The sequence below is a fragment of the Schistocerca americana genome, chromosome 3, assembly GCF_021461395.2.
Source record: "Schistocerca americana isolate TAMUIC-IGC-003095 chromosome 3, iqSchAmer2.1, whole genome shotgun sequence".
In the NCBI taxonomy this organism is placed as follows: Eukaryota; Metazoa; Arthropoda; class Insecta; order Orthoptera; family Acrididae; genus Schistocerca; species Schistocerca americana.
Window position 1 is genome coordinate 59,521,433 of NC_060121.1, and position 13,455 is coordinate 59,534,887.

The window sequence follows — 13,455 nt, forward strand, 5'->3', positions numbered from 1 at the left end:
TTGTACTTCAGTTGGCATTGTGCCTTTTGTACTTAATTCCGATGCAATTTCCGTACTTCATCGTCAATGAGAAGATCCAAGGGATTCAGTAAACCTGAAGTGAAGTATGGGAATCTTAATCTGGTCTCACACGAAAGGCTCCAATCATAGACAGTAAGAAGAGTCAGTCCTCTTGTACTTAAGTCGTCATTGTGCCTTTAGTATTTGATACCGATGCGATACCTATCTTTCATCGTCATTAAGAAGGTCAAAGGTATATTATACACCTGAAGTGAAGCATTGGAATCTAAAACTGATCTCACAGGAAGGGTTCAAAGCGTAGTCAGTAACAAGAGTCAGTCTTCTTGTACTTATGTCGGCATTGTGCGTTTTGTATTATATTCCGATGCAATTTCAGTGATTCATCGTCAATAAGAAGGTCCAAGGGATACAGGAAATCTGAAGCGCAGCATCGGAATATAAAACTAATCTCACAGGAAAGGTTTAAAGCATAGACAGTAAGTAGAGTCAGTCTTGTTGTACTTAAGTCGTCATTGTGCCTTTTGTATTTATTTCCGATGCGATTTCTGTGTTTCATCGTCAATAAGAAGGTCCAAGGGACACAGCAAACCAGAAGTGAAGCATCGATATCTAAAACTGGTCTCACTGGAATGGCTCAAATTTTAGAATGTAAGAAGAGTCAGTCCTCTTGTACTTAAGTCGGCATCGTGCCTTTTGTATCAAATTCCGATGCAATTTCTTTGTTTCATCGTCAATAAGATGTCCAAGGGATACAGTAAACCTGAATCGAAGCACCGGAATCTTAAACTGGCCTCACAGGAAAGGTTCAAATCATATACAGTAAGAAGAGTCAGTCTTCTTGTACTTAAGTCGGCATTGTGCCTTTTGTATTTAATTCCGATGCAATTTCTGTGTTCCATCGTCAATAAGAAGGTCCAAGGCATACGGTAAACCTGAAGCGCAGCATCGGAATCTAAAACTGGTCTCACAGGATAGGTTCGAAGCATAGACAGTAACAAGAGTCTGTCTTCTTGTACTTAAGTCGGCATTGTGCCTTTTGTACTTGATTCCGATGCAATTTCTGTGTTTCATCGCCAATAAGAGGCTCCAAGGGATACAGTAAACCTGAAGTGAAGCATCGCAATCCAACACTGGTGTCACAGGAAAGGTTCAAACCAAAGACAGTAAGAAGAGTCAGTCTCCTTGTATTTAAGTTGGCATTGTGCCGTTTGTATTTAACTTCAATGCGATTTCTGTGATTCATCGTCAATCGGAAGGTCCAAGGGATACAGGAAACCTGAAGCGCAGCATCGGAATCTAAAACTAATCTCACAGGAAAGGTTTAAATCATAGACAGTAATAAGAGACAGTCTTGTTGTACTTAAGTCGTCATTGTGCCTTTAGTATTTAATTCCGATGCGAATTCTGTGTTTCATCGTCAATAAAAAGGTCAAAGGGATACTGTACACCTGAAGTGAAGCATTGGAATCCAAAACTGGTCTCACAGGAAAGGTTCAAAGCGCAGACAGTAAGGAGACTAAGTCTTCATGTACTTAAGTCGGCATTGTGCCTTTTGTATTATATTCCGATGCAATTTCTGTGTTCCGTCGTCAATAAGAAGGTCCACGGGACACAGGAAACCAGATGTGAAGCATCGGAATCTAAAACTGGCTTTACAGGAATGGTTCAAATCGTAGACAGGAAGAAGAGTCAGTCTTCTTTTACTTAAGGAGGCATTGTGCCTTTTGTATTTTATTCCGATGCAATTTCTGTGTTTCATCTTCAATAAGAAGGTTCAAGGTATACAGTAAACCAGAAGTGAAGAATCGGAATCAAAAACTGGTCTCACAGGAAAGGTTCAATTCATAGACAGTAAGAAGAGTCAGTCTTCTTGTGCTTAAGTCGGCATTGTGCCTTTTGTATTTAATTCCGATGAAATTTCTGTGTTTCATCGTCAATAAGAAAAGCCAAGTGATTCAGCAAACTTGAAGTGAAGCATCGGAATCTATAACTGTTCTCACAGGAAAGGTTTAAAACATAGACAGTAAGAACAGGCAGTTTTCTTGTAATTAGTCGGCATTGTGCCTTTTGTATTTCATTCCGATGCAATTTCTGTGTTTCATCGTCAATAAGAAGGCCCAAGGGATACAGTAAACCTGAAGTAAAACATCGGAATTTATAACTGGTCTCATAGAAAAGGTTCAATCATGGACAGTTAGAATAGTCAGTCTTCTTGTACTTAAGTCGGCATTGTGCCTTTGTATTCAATTCCCTTGCAATTTCTGCGTATCATCGTCAGTAAGGAGGTCAACGGAATACAGCAAACCAGAAGTGAAGCATCGATTACTAAAACTGGTCTCACTGGAAAGGCTCAAATCTTAGAATGTAAGAAGAGTCAGTCCTCTTGTACTTAAGTCGGCACTGTGCCTTTGGTATTTAATTCCGATGCAATTTCTGTGTTTCAACGACAATAAGACGGTCCAAGCTATACAGTAAACCCGAAGTGAAGAATCGGAATCAAAAACTGTTCTCACAGGAAAGGTTCAATTCATAGACAGTAAGAAGAGTCAGTCTTCTTGTACTTAAGTCGGCATTGTACCTTTTGTTATTAATTCCGACGAAATTTCTGTGTTTCATCGTCAATATGATAGGCCAAAGGATACAGTAAACTTGAAGTGATGCATCGATATCTAAAACTGGTCTCACAGGAAAGGTTCAAAACATAGATTGTAAGAAGTCAGTCTTCTTGTACTTAATTCGGCATTGTGACTTTCGTATTTATTCCGATGCAATTTCTGTGTATCATCGTCAATGAGAAAGTCCAACGGATACAGTAAACCTGAAGTGAAGCATCGGAATCTAAAGCTGGTCTCACCCGAAAGGCTCAAATCATAGACAGTAAGAAGAGTCAGTTTTCTTGTACGTAAGGCGGCATTGTGCGTTTTGTATTTAATTCCGATGCAATATCTGTGTTTCGTCGTCAATAAGAATGCCCAAGGGGTACAGTAAACCTGAAGTAAAACAATGGAATTTATAACTGGTCTCATAGAAAAGGTCCAATCATAGACAGTTAGAAGAGTCAGTCTTCTTGTACTTAAGTCGGCATTGTGCCTTTGTATTCAATTCCGTTGCAATTTCTGTGTTTCGTCGTCAATAAGGAGGTCCAAGGGATACAGCAAACCAGAAGTGAAGCATCGATAACTAAAACTGGTCTTACTGGAAAGGTTCAAATCATAGACAGTAAGAAGAGTCAGTCTTCTTGTACTTAAGTCGGCATTGTGCCTTTTGTATTTACTTCCTATGCAATTTATGTGATTCATCGTCAATAAGAAGGTCCAAGGGATACAGTAAAACTGACGTGATGCATCGGAATCTAAAAGTGGTCTCACAGGAAAGGTTCAAACATAGACAGTAAGAAGAGTCAGTCTTCTTGTACTTTAGTCGTCATTGTGCCTTTTGTATTTAATTCCGATGCAATTTCTGTGTTTCATCGTCAAAAAGAAGGTCCAAGGGATACAGTAAACCTGAAGTGAAGAATCGGAATTTGAAACTGGTCTCACAGGAAAGGTTCAAAGCAGAGACAATAAGAAGGGTCAGACCTCTTGTACTTGAGTCGGCATTGTGCCTTTTGTATTTAAATCCGATGCGATATCTGTGTTTCATAGTCAATAAGAAGGTCCAAGAGATACAGTAAACCTGAAGTGAAACATCGGAATCTTAAACTGGTCTCACAGGAAAGTTTCAAAACTTACACAATTAGAAGAGACAGTCCTTTTGTACTTAAGTCGGCATTGAGCTTTTTGTATTTAAATCCGATACGATTTCTGTGTTTCATCGTCATTATGAAGGTCCAAGGGATAACGTAAACTTTAAGTGAAGCATCGGAATTTAAATCTGGTCTCACAGGAAAGGTTCAAATCATGGAATGTAAGAAAAGTCAGTCATCATGTACTTAAGTCGGCATTGTGCCTTTTGTATTTAATTCCGATGTAATTTCTGTGTTTCATCGTTAATACGAAGGTCCAAGGTATACAGTAAACCTGAAGTAAAGCATCGGAATCTAAAACTAATGTCACAGGAAAGGTTCAAATCGTAGAATGTAAGAAGAGTCAGTCCTCTTGTACTTAAGTCGGCATTGTGACTTTTGTATTTGTTTCCGATGCAGTTTCTGTTTTTCATTGTCAATAAGAAAGTCCAAGGGATACAGGCAACCTGAAGTGAAGATCGGAGTCTAAAACTGTTCTCACAGGAAAGCTTCAAATGATAGAATGTAAGAAGAGTCAGTCCTCTTTTTCTTAAGTTGGCATTGTGCCTTTTGAATTTAATTACGATGCAATTTTTGTGTTTCATCGTCAATAAATAGGTCCACGGGATACAGTAAACCTGAAGTGAAGCATCGGAATCTCAAACTTGTCTCACTGGAAATGTTCAAAACATGGTAATAAGAGTCACTCTTCTCGTACTTAAGTCGTCATTGTGCCTCTTGTATTTAGTTCCGATGCAATATCTGTGTTTCATCGTCAATAAGTAGGTCCAAGGGATACAGTAAACCTGAAATGAAACATCGGAATCTAAAACTAGTCTCACAGGAAAGTCTCAAATCATAGACAGTAAGAAGAGTCAGTCTGCTTGTACTAAAGTCGTGATATGGCATTTGTATTTAATTCCAATGCAATTTCTGTATTTCATCGTCTATAAGACTATCCAATGCATACAGTAAACCTGAAGTGAAGCATCGGAATCTAAAACTGGTCTAACAGGAAAGGCTCAAATCATAGACAGTAAGAAGCGTCAGTCTTGTTGTACTTAAGTCGGCATTGTGCCTTTTGTATTTAATTCCGATGCAATATCTGTGTTTTATCGTCAATAAGAAGGTCCAAGAGATTCAGTAATCCTGACGTGAAGCATCGGAATCAGAAACTGGTCTCACAGGATAGGTTCAAACATAGACAGTAAGAAAAGTCAGTCTTCTTGTACTTAAGTCGACGTTGTGCCTTTTGTATTTAATTCCGATGGAATTTCTGTGTTTCCTCGTCAATACGAAGGTCCAAGGGATACAGTAAACCTGCAGTGTAGCATCGGAATCTATAGCTGGTCCCTCAGGAAAAGTTCAAATCACAGAATGTAAGAAGAGTCAGTCCACTTGTACTTAAGTCGGCATTGTGCCTTTTGTATTTAATTCCGATGTAATATTTGTGTTTCATACACAATAAGAAGGTCCAAGGGATACAGTAAATTTGAAGTGAAGCATTTGAATCTAAAACTGGGCTCACAGTAAACGTTCAAATCGTAGAATGTAAGAAGAGTCAGTCCTCTTGTTCTTAAGTCGGCATTGTGCCTTTTGTATTTGATTCCGATGCAATTTCTGTGTTTCATCGACAATCATAAGGTCCAAAGGATACAGTCAACCTGAAGTGAAGTATCGGAATCTAAAACTGGTTTCACAAGAATGGTTCAAATCATAGAATGTAAGAAGAGTCAGTCGTCTTGTTCATAAGTTGGCATTGTGGCTTTTGAATTTAATTCCGATGCAATTCCTGTGATTTATCGTCAATAAGAAGGTCCAATTGATACAGTAAGCCTGAAGTGAAGCATCTTAATCTAAAAGTGGTCTCACAGGAAAGGTTCAAATCATAGACAGTAAGAAGAGTCAGTCTTCTTGTACTTAAGTCGGCAGTGTGCCTTTGTATTTAATTCGGATGCAATTTCTGTGTTTCCTCGTCAATAAGAAGGTCCAAGGGATACAGTAAACCTGAAGTGAAGCTTCGGAATCTGAAACTGGTCTCACAGTTAAGGCTCAAAACATAGACAGTAAGAAGAGTGGGTCTACTTGTATTTAAGTCGGCATTGCGCCTTTTGTATTTAATTCCGAAGCAATATCTGTGTTTCATCGTCAATAGGAAGGTACAAGGGATACATTAAACCTGAATTGTAGCATCGGAATCTGAATTTGGTCTGTCAGGAAAGGTTCAAAACATAAACAATAAGAAGAGCCAGTCTTCTTGTACTAAAGTCGGCATTGTTCATTTTGTATTTGATTCCGATGCAGTTTCTGTGTTTCATCGTCAACACGAAGGTCCAAGGGATTCAGTAAACCTGAAGTGAAGCATCGGAATCTGAAACTGGTCTCAGAGGAAAGGCTCAAATTATAGAATGTAAGAAGAGTCAGTCTTCTTGTACTTAAGTCGGCATTCTGCCTTTTGTATTTAAATCCGATGTGATATCTGTGTTTCATAGTCAATAAGAAGGTCCAAGAGATACAGTAAACCTGAAGTGAAACATCGGAATCTTAAACTGGTCTCGCAGGAAAGTTTCAAAACATACACAATTAGAAGAGACAGTCCTTTTGTACTTAAGTCGGCATTGAGCTTTTTGTATTTAAATCCGATACTATTTCTGTGTTTCATCGTCAATAAGAAGGTCCAAGGGATACAGTAAATTTAAAGTGAAGCATCGGAATCTAAAACTGGGCTCACAGTAAACGTACAAATCGTAGAATGTAAGAGGAGTCAGTCTTCTTGTACTTAAGTCGGCATAGTGCCTTTTGTATTTAATTCCAATGCAATTTCTGTGTTTCATCGTCAATAAGGCTATCCAAGGCATACAGTAAACCTGAAGTGAAGCATCGGAATTTCAAACTGGTCTCACAGGAAATGTTCAAAGCATAGAAAGGAGAGTCACTCTTCTCGTACTTATATCGGCATTGTGCCTTCTGTATTGAATTCCGATGCAATTTCTGTGTGTCATCGACAATAAGAAGGTCCAAGGGATACAGTAAACCTAAAGTGAAATATCGGAATCTAACATTGGTTATAGGAAAGGTTCAAATCATAGACAATAAGAAGAGACATTCCTTTTGTACTTATGTCGGCATTGAGGTTGTTGTATGTAAATCCGATGCAATTTCTGTGTTTCATCGTCAATAAGAAGGTCCAAGGGATACAGTAAACCTTAAGTGTAGCATCGGAATCTATAGCTGGTCTCACAGGAAAGGTTCAAATCATAGAATGTAAGAAGAGTCAGTCATCATGTACTTAAGTCGGCATTGTGCCTTTTGTATTTAATTCCGATGCAATTTCTGTGTTTCATCGTCAATAAGAAGGTCCACGGGATACAGTAATCCTGAAGTGAAGCATCGGAATCTAAAAGTGGTCTCACAAGATAGGTTCAAAACATAGGCAGTAAGAAGAGTCAGTGATCTTGTACTTAAGTCGGCATTGTGCCTTTGTATTTAATTCCGATGCAATTTCTGTGTTTCCTCGTCAATAAAAAGGTCCAAGGGATACTTGAAAACTGAAGTGTAGCATCGGAATCTGAATTTGGTCTGACAGGAAAGGTTCAAATCATAGACAGTAAGAAGAGTCAGTCTTCTTGTACTTAAGTCGGAATTGTTCATTTTGTATTTAGTTCCGGTGCAATTTCTGTGTTTCATCGTCAATAAGAAGGTCGAAGGGATACCGTAAACCGGAAGTGAAGCATCGGAATCTGAAACTGGTCTCACAGAAAAGGCTCAAATCACAGAAAGTAAGAAGAGTTAGTCTTATCGTACGCCAGTCGGCATTGTACCTTTTGTATTTAATTAAGATGCAATTTCTGTGTTTCATAGTCAATAAGAAGGTCCAAGGGATACAGTAAACCTGCAGTGAAGCATCGATATCTAAAACTGGTCTCACAGGAAATGCTCTAATCATAGAATGTAAGAGGAGTCAGTCACCTTGTACTTAAGTCGGCATTGTGCCTTAAGTATGTCATTCCGACGGAATTTCTGTGTTTCATCGTCAATAAGAAGGTCCATGGGATGCAGTAAACCTGAAGTGAAGCATCTGAATGTAAAACTGGTTTTACAGGAAAAGCTCAAATCATAGACAGTATTAAGAGTCAGTCTTCTAGTAGGTAAGTCGGCTCTGTGCTTTTGTATTTAATTCCGATACAATTTCAGTGTTTCATCGACTATAAGAAGGTCCAAGGGATACAGTAAACCTGAAGTGAAGCATCGGAATCTAAGACTCGTCTCACAGGAAAAGTTCAAAACATACACGGTAAGAAGAGACATTCCTTTTGTACTTAAGTCGGCATTGTGCTTTTTGTATTTAAATCCGATGCAATATCTGTGTTTCATCGTCAATAAGAATGTCCAAGGGATACAGTAAGCCTGAAGTGGAAGCAGCGGAACCTGAAACTGGCCTCACAGGAAAACTCAAATCATAGACAGTAATAAGAGTCAGCCTTCTTGTACTTAAGTCGGCATTGTGCCTTTTGTATTTCAGTCCGATGCAATTTCTGTGTTTCATCGTCAATAAGAAGGTCCAAGGGCTTCAGTAAACCTGAAGTGAAGCATCAGAATATAAAACTTGTCTCATAGGAAAGGTTCTAATCATAGAATATAAGAAGAGTCAGTCATCTTGTACTTAAGTCGGCATTGTACCTTCTGTATTTAATTCCGATGTCATTTCTGTATTACATCGTCAATACGAAGGTCCAAGGGATACAGTAAGCCTGAAGTGGAACATTGGAATCTTATACTGGTTTCACAGGAAAGGTTCAAATAAGAGAACAAAAGAATATTCAGTCCTCTTATACCAAAGTCTGCATTGTGCTTTTGTATTTAATTCCGATGCAATTTCTGTGTTTCACCGTTAATCCGAAGGTCCAAGGGATACAGTAAAACTGAAGTGAAGCATCGGAATCTAAAACTGGTCTCACAGGAAAGGTTCAAATCATAGAATGTAAGAAGAGTAAGTGCTCTTGTACTTAAGTGGTTATTGTGCCTCTTGTTTTTAATTCCGATGCAATTTCTGTGTTTCATCGTCAACAAGAAGGTCCAAGGGATACAGTAATCCTGAAGTAAAGCATCGGAATCCAAAACCGGTCTCACAGGAGAGGTTCAAAATGTAGACAGTAAGAAGAGACAATCCTCTCGTACTTAAGTCGGCATTGTGCCTTTTGTAATTAATTCCGAGGCAATTTCTGTGTTTCATCGTCACTAAGAACGTCCGAGGGATACAGTTAGCCTGAAGTGAAGCATCGGAATGTAAAACTGGTCTCACAGGAAAGGTTCTATGCATAGACAGTAAGAAGAGTCAGTCCTCTTGTACTCAGATCGACATTGTGCCTTTGTACTTAATTCCGATCCAAATTCTGTGTTTCATCGTCAATTAGAAGGTCCAAGATATACAGTAAACCTGAAGTGAAGCATCGGAATTTCAAACTAGTCTCACAGGAATGGCTCAAATCATAGACAGTAAGAAGAGTCTGTCTTCATGCACTTAAGTTGGCATTGTGCCTTTTGTATTCAAATCCGAAGCAATTTCTGTGTTTCATCGACAATAAGAAGGTCCAATGTATACAGTAAATCTGAAGTGAGGCTTCGGAATTTAAAACTGGTCTCACAGGAAAGGTTCGAAACATAGGCAGTAAGAAGAATCAGTCTTCTTTACTTAAGTTGGCATTGTGCCTTTTGTATGTAATTCCGAAGAAGTTTCTGTATATCATTGTCAATAAGAAGTTCCAAGGGATACAGTAAACCTGAAGTGAAGCATCGGAATACAAAACTGGTCTCACAGGAGATGCTCAAATCATAGACAGTAAGAAGAGTCTGTCCTCTTGCACTTGCGACGGCATTGTGCCTTTCGTTTTTAATTCCCATGCAATTTCTGTGTTTCATCGTCAATAGGAAGGTCCAAGGGATACAGTAAACCTGAAGCGAAGCATCGAAATCTATAAATAGTCTCACAGGAAAGGTTCAAAACATAGACAGTAAGAAGAGTCAGTCTTCTTGTACTTAAGTCGGCATTGTGCCTTTTGTATTTAATTCCGATGCAATTTCTGTGATTCATCGTCTATAAGAAGGTCCAATGGATACAGTAAATCTGAAGTGAGGCTTCGGAATTTAAAACTGGTCCTACAGGAAAGGTTTAAAACATAGACAGTAAGAAGAGTCAGTGTTCTTGTACTTAAGTCGGCATTGTGCCTCTTGTATTTCATTCCGATGCAATTTCTGTGTTTCATCGTCAATAAGAATGTCCAATCGATACAGTAAACTTGCAGTGAAGCATCGGAATCTAAAACTGGTCTCACAGGAAAGGTTCAAAATGTAGACAGTAAGAAGAGACATTCCGCTTGCACTTAAGTCGTCATTGTTCCTTTTGTAATTAATTTCGGGGAATTTTCTGTGTTTCTTCGCCAATACGAAGGTCCGAGGGATACAGTAAAGCGGAAGTGAAGCATCAGAATTGAAAACTGGTCTCACAGGAAATGCTCAAATCATAGTATGTAAGAAAAGTCAGTCTACTTGTATTTAAGTCGGAAAATTGCTTTTTGTATTCAATTTCGATGCAATTTCTGTGTTTCATCGTCAATAAGAAGGTCCAAGGGATACAGTAAACCATAAGTGAAGCATCGGAATCGAAAACTGGTCTCACAGGAAAGGTTCTAAGCGTAGACAGTAAGGAGAGTCAGTCTACTTGTATTTAAGTCGGCATTGTGCCTTTAGTATTCAATTCCGATGCAATTTCTGTGTTTCCTCGTCAATACGAAGGTCCAAAGGATACAGTAAAACTGAAGTGAAGCATCGGAATCTAAAACTGGTCTCACAGGAAAGGCTCAAAACATAGACAGTAAGAAGAGTCAGTTTTCTTGTACTTAAGTCGGCATTGTGCCTGTTGTATTTAATTCCGATGCAATTTCTGTGTTTCATCGTCAATAAGTAGGCCCAAGGGATACAGTAAACCTAACGTGAAGTATCGGAACCTAAAACTACTCTCACAGGAAATTTTCAAAACAAAGACAGTAAGAAGAGTCAGTCTTCTTGTACTTAAGTCGGCATTGTGAATTTTGTATTTAATTCTGATGCAATTTCTGCCTTTCATCGTCATTAAGAAGTCCAAGTAATACAGGAAACCTGAAGTGGAGCATCGAAAACTAAATCTGGCCTCACAGGAAAGTTTCAAAACATAGACACTAATAGGAGTCAGTCTACTTGTACTTCAGTCGGCGTTGTGCATTTTGCATCTAATTCCGATGCGATTTCTGTGTTTCATCGTCAATAAGAAGGTCCATGGGATACAGTAAACCATAAGTGAAGCATCGGAATCTAAAACTGGTCTCACAGGAATGGTTCAAATCATAGAATGTATGAAGAGTCAGTCCTCTTGTACTTAAGTCGCATTGTGCCTTTTGTATTTACTTTCGATGCAATTTCTGTGTTGCATCGTCAATACGAAGGTCCACGGGATGCAGTAAACCTGAAGTGAAGCATCGGAATCTAAAACCGGTCTCACAGGAAAGGTTCAAAACGTAGACAGTAAGAAGAGTCAGTCTTCTTGTATTTAAGCCGGTACTGTGCCTTTTGTATTTAATTCCAATGCAATTTCTGTGTTGCATCGTCAATAAGAAGGTCCAAAGTATACAGTAAACCTGAGGTGAAGCATCGGAATTTAAAACTGGTCCCACAGGAAAGGCTCAAATCATAGACAGTAAGAAGAGTCAGTCATCTTGCACTTCAGTCGGCATTGTGCCTGTTGTATTTAATTCCGGTCTAATTTCTGAGTATGATCTTCAATAGGAAGATCCAAGGGATACAGTAAACCTGAAGTGAATCATCATAATCTCAAACTGGTCTCACATGAATGGTTCAAAATATAGACAGTAAGAAGAGTCAGTCTTCATGTACTTAATTCGGCATTGTGCCTTTTGTATTTAAATCCGAAGCAATTTCTGTGTTTCATCGTCAATAAGAGGTTCAATGGGATACAGTAAACCTGATGTGAAGCATCGAAATCTAAAACTGGTCTCACAGGAAAGGTTCAAAACTTAGACTGCAAGAAGAGTCATTCTTCTTGTACTTAAGTCGTCGTTGTACCTTTTGTATTTAATTCCGATACAATTTCTGTGTTTCATCGTCAATAAGAAGGTCCAAGTGATACTGTCAACGTGAAGTGAAGCATCGGAATCTAAAACTGGTCTCACAGGAAAGTTCAAAACATAGGCAGTAATAAGAGTCAGTCTCCTTGTACTTAAGTTGGCATTGTGCTTTTTGTATGTAATTCCGATGCAATTTATGTATATCATTGTCAATAAGAAGGTCCAAGGGATACAGTAAAGCTGAAGTGAAGCATCGGAATACAAAACTGGACTCACAGGAAAGGCTCAAATCATAGACAGTAAGAAGAGTCAGTTTTCTTGTACTTAAGTCGGCATTGTGCCTGTTGTATTTAATTCCGATGCAATTTCTGTGTTTCATCGTCAATAAGTAGGCCCAAGGGATACAGTAAACCTAACGTGAAGTATCGGAATCTAAAACTACTCTCACAGGAAATTTTCAAACCAAAGACAGTAAGAAGAGTCAGTCTTCTTGTACTTAAGTCGGCATTGTGAATTTTGTATTTAATTCCGATGCAATTTCTGTCTGTCATCGTCATTAAGAAGTCCAAGTAATACAGGAAACCTGAAGTGGAGCATCGTAAACTAAATCTGGCCTCACGGGAAAGTTTCAAAACATAGACAGTAATAGGAGTCAGTCTACTTGTACTTCAGTCGGCATTGTGCATTTTGTATCTAATTCCGATGCGATTTCTGTGTTTGTGAAGCATCGGAATCTAAAGCTGGTCTCACCCGAAAGGCTCAAATCATAGACAGTAAGAAGAGTCAGTTTTCTTGTACGAAAGGCAGCATTGTGCCTTTTGCGTTTAATTCCGATGCAGTTTCTGTGTTTCATTGTCAATAAGTCTGTCCAAGGGATACGGTAAACCTGAAGTGAAGCTTCGAAATCTAAAACTGGTCTCACAGGAAAGGTTCAAAACATAGATTGTAAGAAGTCAGTCTTCTTGTACTTAATTCGGCATTGTGACTTTCGTATTTATTCCGATGCAATTTCTGTGTATCATCGTCAATGAGAAAGTCCAACGGATACAGTAAACCTGAAGTGAAGCATCGGAATCTAAAGCTGGTCTCACCCGAAAGGCTCAAATCATAGACAGTAAGAAGAGTCAGTTTTCTTGTACGTAAGGCGGCATTGTGCGTTTTGTATTTAATTCCGATGCAATTTCTGTGTTTCATCGTCAATAAGAAAGGTCCAAGGGATACGGTAAACCTGAAGTGAAGCATCAGCACCTAAAACTGGTGTCATAGGAAAGCTTCAAAACATAGACTGCATGAAGAGTCAGTCTTCTTGTACTTAAGTCGGCATTATGCTTTTTGTATTTAATACCGATGCGATATCTGTGTTTTATCACCAATAAGAAGGTCCAAGGGATACAGTAAACCTGAAGTGAAGCATCGGAATCTAAAACTGGTCTCACACGAAAGGCTCAAATCATAGATGGTAAGAAGAGTCTGTCTTCCTGTACTTAAGTCGGCATTGTGCCTTTTATATTTAATTCCATGCAATTTCTGTGTTTCATCGTCATTAAGAAGTTCCAAGGGATACAGTAAACCTGAAGTGAAGCATCGGAATCT